Source organism: Strigops habroptila, chromosome 7, assembly GCF_004027225.2.
Source record: "Strigops habroptila isolate Jane chromosome 7, bStrHab1.2.pri, whole genome shotgun sequence".
Classification (NCBI taxonomy): Eukaryota; Metazoa; Chordata; class Aves; order Psittaciformes; family Psittacidae; genus Strigops; species Strigops habroptila.
The window spans coordinates 27,446,818-27,452,817 of NC_044283.2; the positions used below are offsets into that span (position 1 = coordinate 27,446,818).

Sequence of the window (6,000 nt, forward strand, 5' to 3'; positions counted from 1 at the left end):
ACTTCACCGAGATGGCACAACATGACTCTTGGTCACAGAATTACCACTTGACTGCACTCAAAATTGTAGAAGTAATGCTACCAGACCCAATTTCATGTTCTCACACTGTGTGTAGGTTTAGCTGACATACCACTTGAAGGACTGTACTTACAGCAGCTTTTATTTTCTTTAATCAGCTAACAAAGCCTTTCAGTTTCTGTTTTACTCTGTGCTTGAACCACATATATGTTATGATAGGGATTAAAAATTAAAAAGCAAAGACTTAAGTAGAATCCACGCTGCTGAGTACTGTCTGGAAAGACACTTGGAAGAGTGAGACCTATTTTCCTGAAGTTATTGAGGCAGAGCACACCAAGTTATTCCCTAGAATTATTTGTAGAGCTCTGTTAAATTGGTAAGCTTTTACTTGCATTTCAGCCACTTACTAATAAAGTCTCCACATACAGGACTAAAACTCCAGGCTATGACCTTGAAGAATTTCTTCTTCACTTACAGCACAGCCTAAGCAACAAGGAATACCAAAGGACTTTGTCAAATGTCAAAATATGAGTATTAATTCAGAGAAAAAAAATCTCACTGAATCTGAAAATAAACACAACTGAGGCAGTGCTGTGGTCTTGTGCTTTCCCTTTCCTCTCACTCCTGCAAGGTAGTAAGAATCTCTAGCAAAGCAGCTTGTTCTCTCTGTTCTCCTTGACGTCAGTTCTCAGATGTTGAGGTATTTCAACTGTTGCAAGCTACACAGGGAATAAGAGCACCTGTCAGGTGTCACAAGGCATTTATCATCTTAAGAAACAGCATTCAGCTTAAACTTTCTTTGAGACATCATGCAATAGTCATTAATGCTTTATACTATCTTACTCCACTCTGATTATTTATGGTGAGGTATAAGGATATTACTGAAGGGCCATCACCAGAAGTTGGGCTGCCACAATCCAGTCCCATTGAGGTCAAAATTACAATGAGTAAAGTTAAGAGACTGCAAAGGTAAGATAAGATACTCCTTTACGGCTAGGTCCCCAGTTTTCATGTGGAGTGCCTGCTTCACACTGACTTTCAGAGTTACTTTCAGTTCAAGAGAGCCAGAAAAGTAATGACATCCAGAAAAGGGATATTCATGTTCAAGAGATCCACAAAAGGGGAGAAGGTCTTTTTTTTTATTTAATAAGCATAAATGGTCTGGAACTGGTCCCAGTCTAATGTAAAGGGGATAGTGTTTTTTCCTGCAGGGCATGGCCCAGTGTCCTGCCCGGGCTCTGGTTCGGGAGGAAGAACCCCATTCCCTGTGCCACCTAAAGCCAGGGTTTTCTACCCCACGTTCAAGTGGAAGCAAGAACAAGTGTTCTTATGATTTAATCAGATGCCAGCTTGTAATAGGCACAGGGCTGAACAAAATGCCTCCTGACAGGAAACTCAGCTGTGACCTACTTGAGTATACATGAAGTTATACCCTACATGTGACAAAGCGGTACCCATTCACACATCTGCTGATAAGAGAAACATGAATGAGGAAAAGGAGTGCGAAGAAAGTGTTTGCCCAGGTACCACATACCTCAGCACATTGCAATTTATTATTTTTTTTTTCCCTTTTTCCTGCTTTTGTTCAATGTCACATAGGATTTTTCACATAGGATTTTTACCTTAACAGCTGAAACAGGGCAGCCCAGTAGCCTGTTGCTTTGCCTCAGAAAAGGGGCTGTGCCTACAAATGTGGCCAAACACTTCTCCTTCCCACCAAGAGCTGAATCCCGTTGCTGCCCTTAGCAGATGGGTAACAGGTCTCACACCTCAGCCATCGGCCAGCCTCAGGCTCTCCCAGAGAAACTCTTCTCTCTGCGGCAAGCTCCGCAAAACCATCTCTCCTGCCCACAGTACAAAGGCTGGACAACACCAAGCTAGGCACCAGCTTTACTGAACTGCCCAGAATACAGGACAGAGTCATCCAACCAAGTTGCACCTTCTCAGCAATGTCATTTTCCTCCTAAATGTTTGGGTATTGTCAAAACCAAAGACTTCTCCTAGGTCTTTACCTAAGAAGGGTAAACCCTGCCCATGATGGACACACCTACTCCCAGGAGAAATATAAAAACCTGCTCTCCTCCTTGCAAAGCACCTCCTACAGTGAGACACATCTCACCACATGTAAAAAGAAGTCAATCTGTTTTCACGGTTTTATCTCACATGGTATTTTCCCTGACTCTGAATCATTGTCTGTGTGGCTGAGCTGGGACAGATGACTGAAAACTGCCGGAGCTGTAATGGCCAAGGGGCAGCGGTCAATCACAAGCCTCCACTCCCCAGTTCCCCTTCTGCCACACCAGACAAAGGGTATTATGAGTCCTATGAGGGAACACTGGCTTCCCTCACCTACACACTGCTTTCTTTCCTAATGCTTTTTCCTTCAGAAGATACACTTAGAAAACACAATCAGAAGCAGGAGAGCAGAATGCTCCTCTGCCTGAGGGCCAGCAGAGGAAACTGGGGAGTTGCCTTTAGAAGGAACACTCTCCATTAACAAAAATATGTTTCTTGAGACCTGACTGACCATTTGTTAAAATGCAGGTGCAATTTCACTGGTTTCTGAAGAGTTGTGCACCATTCTATCAGCGATATCTCTAATGCCTAGCGCTAGCATAAGGCCCTGGCCAGGAAAACAGGTAAACTAGGCCAATGCAGTGAGAAGATCTGTCAGGCTGAAGTCAGTGTAACAGGAGTCCTTCCCTCGCATTTTGTGTAACAGAGGAAGCTATGGGTACTAGCAGGTCATTTAATGAACAACATCACTCTAACTTCCACGGTGCAACCACTGACTGACCATTACTGTTACTTTTTAGCCAAGGTATTGGTAATTCTGTACAAATAGATGCAGCTACGTAATAATAAAAATAACCGTACCACAAATCGAGAAATATGACAGATGTCCTTCAGAAGCACATATGTTCTTTGAACTATAAAAGACCCACCACCTCAAGCCTCCTTCTCCAAGCCAACCTTTACCCCACTCTGTCCGAGTACTGCTTTCCATATCTTTTGATTTTTATACTGGTATTTTTCTTATCCTATTTCTGTAGAAGAGTGATTGCAGAATGCTACAACTGATTCTTAGGCATATGCAAACTTGCCTTTTTTTAAAGCACAGTTCCAAGTTCAGCAGTGAAAAGGTAACAGGTTACTGAAAAAAGTCAAAACAAGTAGAAAAACATCTTAGAGGTCAATGGTTAACAGGGGCTAAAGACAGTTTTTCCATGATCTTTGCATCAACAGCAGGAAGCACGGACTTCTATTGTCTAAGAAACAGAAAATGTTTTGCATATTTGAGATATAAATATTTGTATGAAACTTACACCATTATGCACCTTATCTTGTGTATCCAGTTTATAAGCTGACACAACACAGAGGCAATTAAATCTACAACAGGCTGCAATTACACTTGGTAGAGGGGAAGACTTTTCTTGATGCTTCCAAGCAATTACTGTGAAAGTAATCACTCCCCAGTTATTTTAACTTTAATTACAGGATACCACACTATCACGGCATTTCTGAATACAATGTTGTTTCAGGGCAAGATGAAACAATACAGAGCTGATATTGTTATCAGCTCTATTTTATTTTTCTCTCTTTTTAGCCATTGTAGGCAGGCAGCCAGGTTACTGGATACATTGCAATGCCACATCCACAATACTCAGCCCACAGCTAAGAATTAAAATGAAACTTTACTTAGCACATAATTCTAGCTGCCTCACAGTGGTTTTAAGAGACTTGAGATGGTAAAAATTCTACGTTAACATCCCAAAACCCGGCAGTGGTACTCCTACAAACTTTGAAGTGCTAACAAAGTCAGGTCTGACAGCTAAGAACTAGCATTACTTCAGGATGGAGGTCTAACTGGCAGTATGTTTTAACTTCATGAATTCCAAATCTTTGGGTTTGGTTTTCACACCTATGAGATTCTCCTATTAAATAAATAAGGGGGAGTAACCAGGTGCCAAATATAACCCCACTGCTCCACTCTCAGTGGTTTCAGCAGGCAAGCTCACGCAGAAATCATGTGGTTCAAAATGCTTGTAATGTTCATTTAGAAATTTAGCTGAACATGTAAAGCACCCTTTCACTGAGAACTAAATGCAGAATAAAAATGTATTATTTCTCAATAAATAAAACACAAAATAAAAACGAGAGACCCATCATGAGGAGCCTCTGAGACCAAATAGGTTCTCTCCTGCCTTACAAACCATAACCATCAAAAGGCCACCAGGAGCATCCTGCCCGGGAGCTCCCTCCCCACCTACAAGAGCAGTACCCAGGAAACAAGACCAGGATGCCTAAAGGGGCTCTTCTGCAGGTGATGTGAGCCAAGCAGCACAGCTCGTGCACTGAAAGGAAAGAGGAGTATGTGCAAAACCCCTCTGAGGGAACAACATTTACTCTAAAATGAAAACAAATGCTCCAGAAGCAAGTACCTGCAAGACACCTTTTTATCTGCATTTCTGCTACGGTCTGTTTTTCCATCTATGAAAACTACAAACTCACTTACTTGACTCATAAAACACCACTAAGTATTTCAGATTAGCGTGTGTCACAGTAAGGTACTCATCTGTCATCCCAAGCAGAGAGCTCATGGCCATGCCTACACTAACAGCTCAGTTTACAGCTCAAATAATTATCAGTTCCAACTTATAGGGACGCAAAAGGGAAGCCTGTGGAAAAGGACCATGCAACTCTAGTCACCCACTACATGAGCTTCAGTTACACTATGTCCCAGCACCAAGCTACACGAGAGTACTCACCAACAAGAAAGGATAAACACCCTGTGGAACAGATAGCAGGGGGATTATTACCAGGACTAAACTCACACACAAGGCAAATTGTGCCTTGAGACAAGGTGGAACAGTCTCAATAAAGCACAGCAGCTACACGGATATAAGGAAAGACTCAAGAAGAAAGTCGCATCAACAAGGAAATGTTTGCTTTAAAATGTATTTGTCAGTCTGGGCTACAACCCCTTGTATTACACAAGTTACGGCAGTTTTAAGCAAAGGCTTAAAATGCGCCTTTTGTCATAGCTCCCGCTTACAAACCCGCCTGTCACACACCGAGGAAGGAACGCCTCGACTCTTGGGGTGTCGCGCACCCATGAGACTGCAGACAGCGGCTGCTACAGGGTGCGCTCCACCAGCCCTGCCGGCTCCCACCGGGAGCCACACAGCGGGAGCCCGGCGCGGCTGCTGCGCTCGGGGCAGCCCCAGCTGGCCGCGCGGTGACATGAACTCCTCCCGCTCCGTTCGCGGGGACGGCCCCGCTGCATACCAGCCCCGGCTCTGCCTTACCTGGGTGTCTCGGCTGCCGGCGGCGCGGGGGGAGGCAGGAAGGCAGCGCAGTGCCCCGCTCCAGTCCGGGGAGGCGGCGGTCGCGGAACCTCCGCTTCCTCCACCCGCCGCCCGCCGAGCACAGCTCCCCGCGGGGCAGCAATGGAAGAAACAGCGGGGCGGCCGCAGTGCGGAGCCCGCTCCGCTCCCTCCCCGCCCCGTCCCGTCCCTGCCCCCGCCCCCTTCCGCCCCGCCCCGCCCCGCCCCGCCCCGTCCCGTCCCGCCGCGGGGCGGCAGCAGGGTTCTGGGCGCCCTCTGTGCTCGGGGCAGGTGAAGAGCTGAAGGAGAAGGGTGACCCACACCAAACAGACCTGGCAAGAGCTGCCGGGAAACGCGTCGGTGAAGCAAAAGAAAAGGCACATTATACAACTCGGAGCAGGATGTAAACTCTTTTCCAAGATCTGGCTGCACCCCAGGGCTTGGCACCAGCTGGCTTTAAACTGGGTGTAACCACTGCTTTGGTTCAGGTGTTTCTCGTTCCAAACCGCGGTGAAGACTGAGCACTCACAGGGGTATGGGGAAGGGGTGGTTTTGGTGCTCCTTGTCCTGAGCAGGCTGGACAACCTGAGGCTGTTCCTGTATAATGTCCATCCAGATCTGCTCATGTCCAGGTGGCCCTCAGGGTTGCAGTGTC

At 46.0% G+C, this 6,000-nt stretch overlaps 1 protein-coding gene across 2 annotated transcripts in view; it reads right to left on the reverse strand.

Moving 5' to 3' along the window:
* TEC (tec protein tyrosine kinase) overlaps positions 1 to 5,472 on the reverse strand; it is a 51,240-nt gene extending 45,768 nt beyond the window's left edge. For both annotated transcript variants that reach the window (XM_030492096.1, XM_030492095.1), the window contains exon 1: positions 5,328 to 5,472. The gene's annotated coding sequence lies outside the window, so the exon portion shown is untranslated. The remainder of the gene's footprint in view (positions 1 to 5,327) is intronic.
* Between the last annotated feature and the right edge of the window lie 528 nt (positions 5,473 to 6,000).